The sequence below is a fragment of the Schistocerca nitens genome, chromosome 9 (assembly GCF_023898315.1).
Source record: "Schistocerca nitens isolate TAMUIC-IGC-003100 chromosome 9, iqSchNite1.1, whole genome shotgun sequence".
Taxonomy (NCBI): domain Eukaryota; kingdom Metazoa; phylum Arthropoda; class Insecta; order Orthoptera; family Acrididae; genus Schistocerca; species Schistocerca nitens.
In genome coordinates this window covers 133,056,441-133,072,968 of record NC_064622.1, presented here as the reverse complement: position 1 = coordinate 133,072,968, position 16,528 = coordinate 133,056,441, and the positions used below count along the sequence as shown (strand labels likewise).

The 16,528-nt window shown below is 40.9% G+C and overlaps 1 protein-coding gene across 1 annotated transcript in view; it reads left to right on the top strand.

The window, feature by feature from the left end:
• The window catches only part of LOC126204054 (serine protease gd-like), a 145,106-nt gene that overhangs the window by 91,951 nt on the left and 36,627 nt on the right, over nucleotides 1-16,528 (top strand). The gene's annotated exons all lie outside the window — the stretch shown is intronic.

Below are 16,528 nucleotides of genomic sequence, written 5' to 3'. Positions count from 1 at the left end.
AAATTAGCGGAGATTGAGGCCTGGTGGATAACGGGAAGAGAGGATATATTGAAGAGCAAGTTCCCATCTCTGGAGTTCGGATAGGTTGGTGTTAGTGGGAAGTATCCAGATAACCCGGACGGTGTAACACTGTGCCATGATGTGCTGGCCGTGCACCAAGGCATGTTTAGCCACAGGGTGATCCTCATTACCAACAAACACTGTCTGCCTGTGTCCATTCATGCGAATGGACAGTTTGTTGCTGGTCATTCCCACATAGAATGCGTCACAGTGTAGGCAGGTCAGTTGGTAGATCACGTGGGTGCTTTCACACGTGGCTCTGCCTTTGATCGTGTACACCTTCCGGGTTACAGGACTGGAGTAGGTGGTGGTAGGAGGGTGCATGGGACAGGTTTTACACCGGGGGTGGTTACAAGGGTAGGAGCCAGAGGGTAGGGAAGGTGGTTTGGGGATTTCATAGGGATGAACTAAGAGGTTACGAATGTTAGGTGGACGGCGGAAAGACACTCTTGGTGGAGTGGGGAGGATTTCATGAAGGATGGATCTCATTTCAGGGCAGGATTTGAGGAAGTCTTATCCCTGCTGGAGAGCCACATTCAGAATCTGATCCAGTCCCGGAAAGTATCCTGTCACAAGTGGGGCACTTTTGTGGTTCTTCTGTGGGAGGTTCTGGGTTTGAGAGGATGAGGAAGTGGCTCTGGTTATTTGCTTCTGTACCAGGTCGGGAGGGTAGTTGCGGGATGCGAAAGCTGTTGTCAGGTTGTTGGTGTAATGCTTCAGGGATTCCGGACTGGAGCAGATTCGTTTGCCATGAAGACCTAGGCTGTAGGGAAGGGACCGTTTGATGTGGAATGGGTGGCAGCTGTCGTAATGGAGGTACTGTTGCTTGTTGGTGGGTTTGATGTGGACGGACATGTGAAGCTGGCCATTGGACAGGTGGAGGTCAACATCAAGGAAAGTGGCATGGGATTTGGAGTAGGACCAGTTGGAGTTGAGGTTGGAGAGGAAATTCTGGAGTTGTTATTCACTGTGAGTCCAGATCATGAAGATGTCATCAATAAATCTGTACCAAACTTTGGTACAGGTGGAGGTCAACATCAAGGAAAGTGGCATGGGATTTGGAGTAGGACCAGTTGGAGTTGAGGTTGGAGAGGAAATTCTGGAGTTGTTATTCACTGTGAGTCCAGATCATGAAGATGTCATCAATAAATCTGTACCAAACTTTGGGTTGGCAGGCCTGGGTAACCAAGAAGGCTTCCTCTAAGCGACCCATGAATAGGTTGGCGTACGAAGGGGCCATCCTGGTACCCATGGCTGTTCCCTTTAATTGTTGGTATGTCTGGTCTTCAAAAGTGAAGACGTTGTGGGTCAGGATGAAGCTGGCTAAGGTAATGAGGAAAGAGGTTTTAGGTAGGGTGGCAGGTGATGGGCGTGAAAGGAAGTGCTCCATCGCAGCGAGGCCCTGGACGTGCGGGATATTTGTGTATAAGGAAGTGGCATCAATGGTTACAAGGATGGTTTCTGGGGGTAACGGATTGGGTAAGGATTCCAGGCGTTAGAGAAAGTGGTTGGTGTCTTTGATGAAGGATGGGAGACTGCATGTAATGGGTTGAAGGTGTTGATCTACGTAGGCAGAGATACGTTCTGTGGGGGCTTGGTAACCAGCTACAATGGGGCGGCCGGGATGATTGGGTTTGTGAATTTTAGGAAGAAGGTAGAAGGTAGGGGTGCGGGGTGTCGGTGGGGTCAGGAGGTTGATGGAGTCAGGTGAAAGGTTTTGTAGGGGGCCTAAGGTTCTGAGGATTCCTTGAAGCTCCGCCTGGACATCAGGAATGGGATTACCTTGGCAAACTTTGTATGTGGTGTTGTCTGAAAGCTGACGCAGTCCCTCAGCCACGTACTCCCGACGATAAAGTACCACGGTCGTGGAACCCTTGTCCGCCAGAAGAATGACGATGGACCGGTCAGCCTTCAGATCACGGATAGCCTGGGCTTCAGCAGTGGTGATGTTGGGAGTAGGATTAAGGTTTTTTAAGAAGGATTGAGAGGCAAGGCTGGAAGTCAGAAATTCCTGGAAGGTTTGGAGAGGGTGATTTTGAGGAAGAGGAGGTGGGTCCCGCTGTGACGGAGGACGGAACTGTTCCAGGCAGGGTTCAATTTGGATACTGTCTTGGGGAGTTGGATCATTAGGGGTAGGATTAGGATCATTTTTCTTCATGGCAAAGTGATACTTCCAGCAGAGAGTACGAGTGTAGGACAGTAAATCTTTGACGAGGGCTGTTTGGTTGAATCTGGGATTGGGGCTATCCAAAGGCCTCACCTTCAGCCCCAGCAAACCTCAACCTCCTCTCACTGCACACAAACCCACTCTCTCCCATCTACTCAATATCCCACTTCCAGCTCCACTCCCTCCAAAACCTCAAAATTCCAATCAACACAATCTGGTACCACAACACCCTAATTCAGTAGTTAACCTTTCCTCCAAACCTCTCTCCCAATCCGAAACCTCTGTCCTATCCAAAGGCCTCACCTTCAGCCCCACTCCCAGATTCAACCAAACAGCCCTCGTCAAAGATTTACTGTCCTACACTCGTACTCTCTGCTGGAAGTATCACTTTGCCACGAAGAAAAATGATCCTAATCCTACTCCTAATGATCCAACTCCCCAAGACACCATCCAAATTGAACCCTGCCTGGAACAGTTCCGTCCTCCGTCGTAGTGGGATCCACCTCCTCTTCCTCAAAATCACCCTCTCCAAACCTTCCAGGAATTTCTGACTTCCAGCCTTGCATCTCAATCCTTCTTAAAAAAACCTTAATCCTACTCCCAACATCACCACTGCTGAACCCAGGCTATCCGTGATCTGAAGGCTGACCGATCCATCGTCATTCTTCCGGCGGACAAGGGTTCCACGACCGTGGTACTTGATCATCGGGAGTATGTGGCTGAGGGACTGCGTCAGCTTTCAGACAAATATGTCTGCTTGTGTCTGTATATGTGTGGATGGATGTGTGTGTGTGTGTGTGTGTGTGTGTGTGTGTGTGTGTGTGTGTGCACGCGCGCGAGTGTATACCCGTCCTTTTTTCCCCCTAAGGTAAGTCTTTCCGCTCCCGGGATTGGAATGACTCCTTACCCTCTCCCTTAAAACCCACATCCTTTCGTCTTTCCCTCTCCTTCCCTCTTTCCTGATGAGGCAACAGTTTGTTGCGAAAGCTTGAATTTTGTGTGTATGTTTGTGTTTGTTTGTGTGTCTGTCGACCTGCCAGCACTTTCATTTGGTAAGTCACATCATCTTTGTATATATATATATATATATATATATATATATATATATATATATATATATATATATATATATATATATATATAATGGAGGGAAACATTCCACATGGGGAAAATATATCTAAAAACAAAGATGATGTGACTTACCGAACGAAAGCGCTGGCAGGTCGACCTGCCAGCGCTTTCGTTCGGTAAGTCACATCATCTTTGTTTTATATATATATATATATATATATATATATATATATATATATATATATATATATATAATACGCTTCCCTCTTTTATATTCAGAATATGTTCTAATATTCTAATACTGGGTACAGCAGGTTTTTTATCTTCAACGTGAAATCTGACAGGGATTCCATTGGGTCCTGGAGATTTGTTCAATTTTGGGATTTCATGTGTTTTTCAATGGCAAAGAGACTAACATGTACGCCACTCATCTTTGCAGAAGTTCAAGAATTAAACTGAGGCAATACCCCAGGATTCACCTTGATAAAGCAACATTTGAAAGCAGAGGTCAGCCTTTTGGCTTGTTTTCTACCTTCCCTTTCAGTTCTTATGTCACCCATGAGTGTCTGGACACTTAACTTTGGTGCTGCTGACAGTTTTTACATGTGAACAGGAACACATTTCATTTAGAATCTCTCCATTTATACCCCTGTGCTTCATTTTACATTTTTTCAGTACTTGGTCAAATATTGTTTGAAACTTGAGTCACATTTCGTCTACATTCATTGACCAGAGCTAAATCTTTCTAGTTTCTGTGAAATATGAAACTACTACCTGTTATCCACTTTAATGAAAATGTAAATATACCTGCCTGTTTTAGTTTTCCTTCATATGTTGTTAATCATTGTTGCTGCAAGTGCCTTATGACCACTGGTACCAGTTTTTAATGTGGAAATAGTCAGTGGTCAGTTCTGTTTATTGCCATTGAACCTAATATATTTTAATCATGAGTGGGCTTCTGATCTTTTTGTTCTAAATATTTTTCAGAGGAGGCAGTTAGTATTGTTTCTCAGGATTTTTTGTCACAGTGATCACTTGCAAAAGTTTGTTTATCCCAATCAATTGTTATGACTGAATCTACTCCAATGATGGCAATACGGTTTGGGAAAATCTTACATATTACTGAGCTGAAATTTTCTCTTAACTTTTTGGTCACATTTAGGGGTGTCTGGTGGTCAATAGGATGACCCAAGTAGCCAACCCTTGATAATCGTTCTTGCCCAAATAAAATTACATGCCGCTTCAGTGTCTGTCTCACTGAATTTGAACTGTGACTCACTGAATTTGATAGCCTAAAAAACTTTTGTTTGACCATTTTTAGAATAAATTTGTTTTATTTGTATAAATGATCAAAAACGTTTGGTCCTTAGGCTACCAGTTTTGGTCATAAATGACCATCTTCAGATCTGCAGCAAACCATGGGAAATTAACTACAACTAGACAGGTGTAAATGCTCCTTAAACCCTACATTAAGAGAGTGGCTAGTTTGGCTGATATTATACTTAACATAGTTGTTACCATCAAACCCATATACACCACTGTCGATAAATTTGCATTTTCACTTCTAAAATTATGTTTTACATGAAGTTATAGGGGTAGTCAACTTTAAAACTGCATCTGACTTTAGATTTCATCAAGCATTTCTCTGTTTTCTGGGACTTGTGATTGTTTTCATTCTTTCTTTATTAGAACAGTTTACTGACTGAGAATGTGTTTGTGTACTATTTGTTTTTTGTTTCTTTAGCCTATTGTATGGGTGCATAATATTGGCTATTACAATATGCTTTAAAATACCAAGTTCTTTATGTGCTCTTTTAATATAATGGAGGATGGCATTAACTGGCATTATTGATAATATCTGTGCATATGGGTTTTCTGAGAACTGAAATTTATATAATTTTTTAGAACATGTCTCTCTAGAGTACAGCAGTTTATCTATTATTTAAATTGAATATAAACAGTTAAGACTGCTATAAATTTATCTTTTATTATAAAAGTTTACCAGTTTTGGTTTGTTTTAGACCATCTTCAGACCACTCCATGATGTAGATGGTGACTGTAAATGAAGCAGGCACTACACTGCTCATTAGGGTTCGTGGAGGTGTAGCACCTGCTCCATTCACGGCCGCCATCTACATCATGGTGTGTGTCTAAAGATAGTCTAAAACAGACCTAAACCGGTAACCTTACATAATAAAAAGAAAGTTTATTGTGATTGTGACTGTTTACATTCAAATTTAAGGAAAATTTATGTTTCTTGTCATCTTTCTTAATAGTAAGGTCTATATAGTTAACTAAATTCTCTTCTTCTACTTCTGTAGTAAAAATTATTTTTGGCTGAATGCTGCTTGTTGCTCGGAAAAATGTGTTAACCTGATTGATGTCACCTTCTAACAGTAATAAAATATAATCGATGGAACGTTCATAGCAAATAATTTGTTCTTTCTAGCTGTGGAAATCTGACAAAAAAATTATTCAAAATCATTTGCAAAACATGTGCCAAGATGTGAGCCAGACTGTTTCTCATCCCAAGAATTTCATTTTCCTAATATATTTTGCCATTGAAGGTGAAAAAATTGCTAACTAAAACAATCTCTAAAAAGTCAATCAGTTCTGTACTTTCTGCAGTGCTAATCTTATTATGGGTTAGCAGAATATATCTGGTAATTTCAATAGTTTTGGCTACTGGTCATTGATGACCAAAACTGGTAGTTTAAGGACCAAAAGTTTTGTGATCATTGACAAAATTAAAAGAATTTTCTTCTACGCTTGCTGGATCACTTTTTTAATCCACAATCACACTGCAGCTTGTGAAACAATATTTGAACATTGCTTGTCACTCCAGAACTAGTACCGGATTGGACTGATAGAGAAAAAAGAAAAGATCAAAAGAAGAGCATTGCATTTCATAACAGGTTTGTTTAGTAAGTGTGAAACTATTGTGTGTATGCCGAAAAAACTCCAGCAGCAAGTGACACAAGAGAGGTGTTACATGTCAAGGTCTTGTTTACTGTTAACATTCTAAGACCATTCATCCCTAGGAAATTCAACCAATATGATCCTCCTATGTAGACGAGAATAACATGAAGGTAAAATTTGAGAGCTCTGAGCTCACACAGAGGCTTACCAATAATCATTCTTCTTGTGCTACGGGAACAGCAAGGAGACAATGATATTGACACACAAAGTACCCTCTGTCACATACAGTGAGATGGATTTTCGAGTATAGATGTATGTTTATCCCAAAAATCTCACTGCTGTCAGTTTGGGGATTTAGGTAGCATCCTGTACCGAGTTTTCTAAGAGTTCCAATGCTTTTTAGGCTTGCATCAAAGTCTGGAACTATTTTGTGAATGCTTCAGCAGTAGCATTTTTCTGAATGTTCCACTAATACTTTTGATTCTCCTTCAGTTATCATTATCTAGATTGGACAGAGTCAAATAATATAAAAAGAACCTTCTGTACACTCCACACAGGTCAGCTACCTAGGCAGCAGCCTGTTATCTACAGTGTGTCTTAAAGCTGTTTAGATAGACCCTACAGTTCTTAACTCTATGGGACAAGTGCAGGAAGTTGCAGCAAACTTGTCAAACATTCAGAGGCTCTGGTTCAAGTCACCCACTTGACTCAGAATCAGAGGGCTACAATCAGCTCTGAGGATAGTAGTGCATATTTTGAAATTCATTGATACTCCATGAACAAGGCTGGTCTTTTCAACTTTCTTAGCTGGTCACTGGTATGATTTAGACATGATGTAAGAGCCTAGACGACAGGCATCATTTTGTCCAATGTGCACTACAATCCTAGCTGATGGCAGCGTGCTCGTTCGTAACCTGCAAGAAAATCATCTTCTACAAGAATGTGGCCTCAGGGCATACATGCAGAATGAAAAAGCTGATCCTTTCCATCCCTCACTGCAATTTGCCTCAGGGGTACCACTGTTCACCATATGTTTGAACTGCCAACTCTTGCGTATTTGCCTCCCTCTGAAATGGGACACTGTAGGCTTCCCAAAAAGTGAAGCACATGTTGTTGAGTCAGTTTATGTTTCAGTTGAAATTGGCACCACAAGCTTGATGATTAGAGGGATGGGTGTAATACCTTCAGTTGTTCAGAGTACCTGTCTCCTCTGTACAGGGTGCCTGGCCCCGCCACTGACACACCACTCACAGTCAAGTGAATGAGTGGTGATACATCTGACACTTCCTGTTAAGAAGACAAGATCCACAGGAGAGGATAGTACTACAGGTACCTATGGAATCTCTGGTAACTCTCTCTCAGTAGTCCTGTAGGCACAGACACAGCCTTCATGTCAAGTTCCAGCTGCTTGATTAGATACGTGACCCTGTGGTCTCGAGCTAGAGTCTTTAGCTAGTAGTTGAAACTTCCCGAGTCCAGATTCATACCCAACTACTGCTTAAATTTTGACTAAAAAGAATTGCCAGCAGTGGCAACCCTTGTTCTGCCAATGGCCTTGCAAATAGAGGGCGAAGGACTGGACAGTTTCAGGGCAACATCTTGCCCTTGGGGTTGAAGTTGCCATAAAGGCTGGAAGAACCAGGAATGGTCACAGGATGAGGATACAGAAGGCAATGGAAATCACAACATTTTTTAAATTTATTTTCGATTTCAATGGATCCTTGAAGCGAGTGTATCGCTAGGATGTAGAATGTGTCAGGTTATTGCAGTAATAATCACATATAAGTGGTAATGAGGCTTACAATCTAAACTGTACATAAACAGATACATAATATTAAAGTATTCAATTAACAATACAGATTATAGTAGTAATAATGGTTATACAAACAAATTATAAAGCTTATATTCTAATTCATATAAAAAGCAATTTGTCAACAGTTGATGTACCAGTGCTACATAGTCATTTCTTATATGAATGCTTAAAATTAATAAACATTTCACTAATTAGTACATACTGTCAAAAAATTCTTGTAAAGAAAAGAAAGAACTATTCAAAATTTAAAGTTTTAGCTGTTTTTTAATTTACTCTTAACTCTTACTCTTAACTCCCAGTGACTGATTTAACATGAATTGGAAGTTTTTGTATACTTTTATGCTTGTATATTGAACACATTTCATACCATGCCAAGTAATATATATATATATATATATATATATATGCACGCATACCCGTCCTTTTTTCCCCCTAAGGTAAGTCTTTCCGCTCCCGGGATTGGAATGACTCCTTACCCTCTCCCTTAAAACCCACATCCTTTCGTCTTTCCCTCTCCTTCCCTCTTTCCTGATGAGGCAACAGTTTGTTGTGAAAGCTTGAATTTTGTGTGTATGTTTGTGTTTCTGTCGACCTGCCAGCACTTTCATTTGGTAAGTCACATCATCTTTGTTTTTAGATATATTTTTCCTACGTGGAATGTTTCCCTCTATTATATATATATTCTTGTGAACATCATGTTTGCCAGCCGGTGTGGCCTTGCGGATCTAGCGCTTCAGTTTGAAACCGCGTGACCGCTTCGGTCGCAGGTTCGAATCCTGCCTCGGGCATGGATGTGTGTGATGTCCTTAGGTTAGGTAGGTTTAATTAGTTCTAAGTTCTAGGTGACTGATGACCTCAGCAGTTAAGTCGCATAGTGCTCAGAGCCATTTGAAGATCATGTTTACTACTTGTATCATAATCACAGATTCATTGTTTGTTTTGTAAATTGTATTATTGTTGTTCCCAAAGCACATTAGTGAAAAAAGTACTGGCATGGTGTTTATCTCCAGTTGTTTGGATAAATCTCTGCTAGGGCATCAAGGGTGTACTCTACCCATAATTCTTCTGAAGACACTCTTCCCTGCAATAAAGACTTTATTTGTTCTTGACTGGTTTCCCCAGAACATGACATCATACATCATAAGTGAATGGAAACATACAAAGTATGCAGCTTTGATTGTTTCCAAGCCACAGATTGATGAAATTGAGTGAATGGTAAATGCTGCAGTCTTTTGCATAGGTCAGTGTGAAGTGATCAGTTCAGAGTGGTCTTAATGTATAATCCCAGGAATTTGGAAGACTTGACTCTCAATAATTCTTTGTCACACAATTTATTTCAGTATTTTCCAGTTTTTTGTGTTTGCTGTTTGAAACTGAATGAACGGAGTCTTGTTAACATTGTGGGACAGACCATTTGAACTGAACCAATCTAGAGCTTCTTTGAATATAGTGGTCACAGAGTTCTTTAGACTGCAGGTTGGTACTTTGCCTTTCATAATGATTGTGTCAATTACAAATAGGGTAAAGTGTGCTTTTTGTGTCATATACCATGGCAAATCACTGATAAAGATTAAGAAAAGTAAGGGTCAAAGCACTGAGCCTTGTGGTACTCCACATTTCACTGTGCCCCAGTCAGGGCAGACAGGTGCCACTGCAGACTTATTCAATACTACCTTCTGTCTTCTGTCATCTAGATATGATTCAAGTCACATCCATACTTTATCACATAAGCCATAGTGCTCAGCCTTCACAAGAAGAATTTTGTGATCTACACAGTTAAATGCTTTCGACAGAACACAAAGCATTGCAACTGGTGATGTTTTACTGTTTATGGATTGAAAAAGTTGGTTGACAAAAAAGAAAATTGTGTGTTCATTTGAAATACCCTTTTGGAATCCAAAGTGATTTTTATTAAGAGTGTTATGTTTATTAAGATGATCCATGAATCTCTTGAACATAAGTTTCTCTAGGCGTTTAGGTACACTTGTTAGCAATCAAATTGACAAGTTGTTAGAAACCTCAGCTTTATCACCGTTTTTTGAAGTGTGGCTTAACAATTGGATATTTGAGTCTATCAGGGACAGTAACTTAATTTATAGACTCTATTTATGTGTTGTTGTATGCAAATGCAGTGCTGAATGGAAAAAAAAAATGTATCGGGTATATTACAGCTTATTCCATGGACCTTGCCATTGTTGGGGAGGCTTGTGTGCCTCAGCGATACAGATTGTATCAGAGGTGCAACAACAATGGAGGGGTATCTGTTGTGAGACCAGATAAAGACGTGATTCCTGAACAGCGGCAGTAGCCTTTCAAGTAGTGGCAAAGGCTACAGTCTGGATGATTGACTGATCTGGCCTTGTAACATTAACCAAAACAGCATTGCTGTGCTGGTACTGCAAGTGGCTGAAAGCAATGTGCAACTATAGCTATAATTTGTCCCAAAGGCATGCAGCTTTACTGTATGGTCAAATGATGATGGTCTCCTCTTGGATAAAATACGCTGGATGTAAAATATGCCCCCATTTGGATCTACGGGCAGTTTCTACTTGGGAGGATGTCATTATCAGGAGAAACAAAACTGGCCTTCTATGGATCTGGGTGTGAAATGTCAGATCCCTCAATCAGGCATGTAGGTGAGGAAATTAAAAAGAGAAATGGATAGGGTGTGAAATGTCAGATCCCTCAATCAGGCATGTAGGTGAGGAAATTAAAAAGAGAAATGGATAGGTTAAAGCTAAATGTAGTGGGAATTAGTTAAGTTGGGTGGCAGGAGGAACAGGACTTCTGGTCAGGTGAATACAGGGTTACAAATACAAAATTAAATAGGGGTAATGCAGGAGTAGGTTTAATAATGAATAACAAATAGGAACATGGGTAAGCTGCTATGAGCAGCATAGTGAACACATTATTGTAGCCAAGATAGACATGAAGCCCATAACCATCACAGATTACTGTGATACAAGTTAATATGCCAACTAGCTCCACAGATGAGGAGGAGATTGTGGAATATGATGAGATAAAAGAAATTATTCAGATAGTTAAGGGAGACACAAATTTAATAGTTATGGGAGACCAGAATTCAACAGTAGGAAAACGAAGAGAAGGAAAAGTAGTAGGTGAATATGGACTGGGGAAAGGAATGAAAGAGGGAACCATCGGGGAGAATTTTGCACAGGGAATAATTTAATCACAGCTAACACTTTAAGAATCATGAAAGAAGGTTGTACAAGTGCAAAGACTTGAGACTCAAGAATGTTTCAGATTGATTATATAATGGTAAGACAGAGATTTTAGATCCAGGTTTTAAATTTAGAGACATTTCCAGGGGCAGATGTGGACTCTGACCGCAATTTATTGGTTATGAACTGCAAATTAAAACTGAAGTAACTGCAAAAAGGCAGGAATTTAAGGAGATGGGGCCTGGATAAATTGAAAGAACCAGAGGTTGTAGAGAGCTTCAGAGGGAGCATTAGGGAATGACTAACAAGAACAGGGGAAAGGAATACAGTAGAAGAAGAATAGATAGCTTTGAGAGATGAAATAGTGAAGCAAGCAGAGGATCAAGTAGGTAAAAAGACGAGGGCTTGTAGAACTTCATGGGTAACAGATGAGAGATTAAATTTGATCGATGAAAGGAGAAAACATGAAAATGCAGTAAACACGGCAGACAAAAGGGAATACAAATGTGTACAAAATGAAATCAACAGGAAATGCAAAAGCAGGACATATGTAAGAATTTAGAAGGATATATCACTAGGGGTAAGACTAATGCTATGTACAGGAAAATGAAAGGGACCTTTAGAGAAAAGAGAACCACCTGTACAAATATTAAGAGCTCAAGTGGAAAATCAGTTCTAAGCAAAGAACTATGTAGTATATAGAGAGTATATAGAGTGTCTATACAAGGAAGCTGTACTTGAGGGCAATATTATGGAAATGGAAAAGAATGTTGATGAAGATGAGAAGGGAGATATGATACTGTGTGAAGAACCTGACAAAGCACTGAAAGACTTAAGTTGAAATAAGATCCCGGGAGTCGACAACATTCTGTTAGAACTAGTAATAGCCTTGGGAGAGCCAGCCATGACAGAACTCTTCCACCTGGTGAACAACATGTATGAGATCCACGAAATAACCTCAGACTTCAAGAAGAATATAATAATTCCAATCCCAAAGAAAGCAGGTGTTGACAGTTGTGAAAATTACCAAACTATCAGCTGCAAAATACTAACACGAATTTTTTACAGACGAATGTAAAAGCTGGTAGAAGCCGACCTCAGGGAAGATCAGTTTGGATTCCATAGACATGCTGGAACACGTGAGGCAATACTGACCCTACAACTTATCTTAGAAAATAGATTAAGGAGAGGCAAACCTACATTTCTAGCATTTGTAGACTTAGAGAAAGCTTTTGACAATGTTAATTGGAATATTCTCTTTCAAATTCTGAAGGTGGCAGGGGTAAAATACAGGGAGGGAAAGGCTATTCACAATTTGTACAGAAACCAGATGGCAGTTATAAGAGTAGAGGGGCATGAAAGGGAAGCAGTGGTTGGGAAAGGAGTGAGACAGGGTTGTAGCCTCTCCCCGATGTTATTCAATCTGTATATTGAGCAAGCAGTAAAGGAAACAAAAGAAAAATTCGGAGTAGGTATTAAAATTCATGGAGAAGATATAAAAACTTTGAGGTTCACTGATAACATAATTCTGTCAGAGACAGCAAAAGATTTGGAAGAGCAGCTGAACAGAATGGACAGTGTCTTGAAAGGAGGCTATAAGATGAACATCAACAGAAGCAAAACAAGGATAATGGAATGTAGTCTAGTTAAATCGGGTGATGCTGCGGAAATTAGATTAGGAAATGAGAGGCTTAAAGTAGTAAATGAGTTTTGCTATTTGGGGAGCAAAATAACTGATGATGGTCGAAGTAGAGAGGATATAAAATGTAGACTGGCAATGGCAAGGAAAGCATTTCTGAAGAAGAGAAATTTGTTAACATCAAGTACAGATTTAAGTGTCAGGAAGTCATTTCTGAAAGTATTTGTATGGATTGTAGCCATGTATGGAAATGAAATGTGGATGATAAATAGTTCAGACAAGAAGAGAATAGAAGCTTTCAAAATGTGGTGCTACAGAAGAATGCTGAAGATTAGATCGGTAGATCTCATAACTAATGAGGAGGTATTGAATGGGATTGGAGAGAAGAGAAATTTGTGGCACAACTTGACTAAGAGAAGAGATCAGTTGGTAGGGCATATACGGAGGCTTCAAGGGATCACCAATTTAGTATTGGAGGGAAGCGTGGAGGGTGAAAATCGTAGAGGGAGACCAAGAGATGAATACACTAAACAGATTCAGAAGGATGTAGGTTGCAGTAGGTACTGGGAGATGGGTCTGCAGCCTATCCCCGATGTTGTTCAGTTTGTACACTGAGCAAGCTATGTACAAAACTATGGAGAAATTTAGAAATGGAGTTGAAATTCAATTGAGTTGGAAGAACAGTTGAATGGAATAGATAGTGTCTTGAGGAGAGATTATAAGATAAACAGTAATGGAATGTAGATGAATATATTATTTTAAAAGTCGGGCAACTACAGCCAAAGTTGCACATGGTGAATAAAATCTTCTGCACTGGCTGTTAAGATACTTTTATCAGAAAGTCATGACCAGTTTCGCATCAGTGAAGATGCATCTTCAAGTGATGATTTTCTTTATTTTTTAAAAAGGTCATGGGGCTCATCCCTCTTCTCTGTTACCTCCTGGAGTCTGCTTTCGCAACTTGCTATGGTGGCTTAGCTTCACACTACCTGCAACTTACCCGGTGGGTGTGAACCCTTCACCATCTTGGCTTTGAAGCGGCCCATGTTAACCTTGGCTTTCATTCGCTTCCTAAGGACACTACTCCAGCCTTGGTCTATCGCCTCCAGTTTCATGACCTTCATATGGAACTTGGCAATAGTACCTTTGTCTACACTGATGGCTCTCGGACTGACCATGGGGTTGGGTGTGCCTTTATCATTGGCACCCGTATCTTTCGATATTGGTTTCTAGCACACTCGTCAGTATTTACAACCAAGCTCTTCGCCTTGTATCAGGCCATAGAGTACATCTGGTGACACAACCTTTCCAATTGTGTCATCTGCTCAGAATCACTCAGTGCCCTCCAAAGTCTATGTGCACTGTACACTGCTCATCCCTTAGTGCAGCGGGCCCAGGAAAACTGTCACTTGCTCACTCTTCATGGAGCCAGTGTCATATTTCTATGGGTCCCTGGTCATGCCAGTCTGCCAGGAAACAAGCCTGCTGATGCAGCTGCCAAGGCTGCAGTCCTCGTACCTCAGCCTGCAGGTACTTATCTTCCCTCCGATGATCTCAGCATTGACGTCTGTCAGGAGGTGGTGTCCGTTTGGGTGTGTATGACCCTAGTTGTTTTTTGCACCCTAAGGCAAAACAAAACAAACAATAAAAAGGTCATGGTGTGACAAAGAGCACCACAAATTAAATCAGGCAATGCTGAGGAATGTAGATTAGGAAACAAGACACTAAAAGTAATAACTGAGCTCTGCTATTGGGGGAGCAAAACATCTTCTGATGTTCATTGTAGAGAGGATGTAAAATGCAGATTGGTAATGACAAGAAAAGCATTTCTTGGAAAAAATAAATTTGTTAATATCTAATACCAATTTAAGCATTAGCAAGTCCTTTCTAAAGGTATTTGTCTGGAGTTGGAGTGTAGACTTGTGTGGATGTGAAATGTGGATAATGAACAGTTTGGATAGGAAAAGAATAGATCTTGAAATGTGGTGTTATAGACAATTGATGGGTAAATTGAATAACAAATGAGGGGGTACTTTATCGAAGTTAGAAACCATGAAATTCATTGCACGACTTGAGATAAAGAAGGATCATTTGATATGACATATCCTGAAGCATCAAGAAATTGTCACCTTGGTAGTGCAGGGAAGTGTGTATGTGTTTGGAAGTATGCAAATAAAAACTGTAGATGGAGACCAAGGGATAAGTACACTGAGCAGGTTCAAACAGATGTAAGTTGCAATAATTATTCAGAGAAGATAAGTCTTGAACAGGATATAGTGCTGTGGACAACTGTATCAAATCTATTTTTGGACAGAAGATCACAACCACAACCATAACAGCAGCAGCTATGTTACATCTGTATCATAAACTTTCAAACACTTCCTTAGAACAGGCTTGTCAATGTTTTATTAAAATATTCCACTACTAACATAAATAACTGCACAGGAGCTATGGGAAAATGATTTTCCAATCCAAATACTGATGCTGAAATGTGTAAAATCTCCTAGTTACTAAAAAATGTTATGTACAACATTCATAAACTTTTGAAAATTTTCAAAAATGTTTATTTCCTCACATAGATGTACACTAAAATTTAGAGAGATGGTTGTCTCAGTGAGGATACTACTTCCATAATTTATGGAAAGCAAAAGTGAAGTTTACAACTTGTTATAACTTCACGTTGAACAAATGTATTTCAAGGAAGACACAATACATGAAAGTCACAGATCAAGTAAACAGAGTAAGACATGTGTACACTTTAACAGTCAAATCATAACTGAGTCCGAGTCTAGCGGCCACTGGCTGGCTGGCTGGCCACTTTTGTGGCGCTGCTGCTGCATGGCTGGCAGACAGCGCCGCATGTAGAAGACGTGCGTAACTGTGCGGCGGCACTTTGAAAGATCGGCGAGTCACAACACTTTCCCCCTTTGAAGTTTGTGCACAGGTCTTGATGGAGGTGGCCTGTAGATTGCTAACGTCCATAGGTGTTGCTTGACTGGCCATAAAAGTCTCGAGGAGGAGACTTCCCATACGGACAAAAGTGTCCCCGATGATAACGGGTCGAGATGATTGGAGACGTGGGGGTCTAATCTGCTGGGGCCCCGTGCACCAATCTGCCCGTTGCGGCAAGTCCGGTTGTTGTAACAGGAGACATGGGTGATGTGTCCGTGACCGTAGGAGAAGGAGGCGAGTATAGTTGCTCCGACAGATGATGGTCATCTGGTTCCTGCATGGGCACGTCTCCTGGTAGCGTCAGTTCTTGTGCTGGCACCGATATGGTGATCAGAGGACTGCGTTGTGAGTAATGAGAACCGGCCAAGCAAAGGCACCCGTGGCCATGAGGTGGAAGGCCACAGAAGATGAAGTACCGTGCGGGGCTGTCGGCCATGTAAGAGCTCAGCCGGGCTGTGGTCACCCATGGGGGTGAAACGGTAACAAGCCAGAAATTGGAGAAGCGCATCATCAGCAGCAGAAGAAGTTCCCTCGTCTGAGTCTTAAATGTGTGGACCAGTCGTTCAGCCTCACCATTTGAATGTGGATGGAACGGAGGGGCCATGACGTGCATGACGCTGTGATGGGCAAAAAAATCTGCAAAATTGGAAGAGGCAAATTGCGGACCATTTTCAGTAACAAGAGTAGAGGGAAGGCCTTCCAAAGAGAAAATGCGAGCTAGAGCA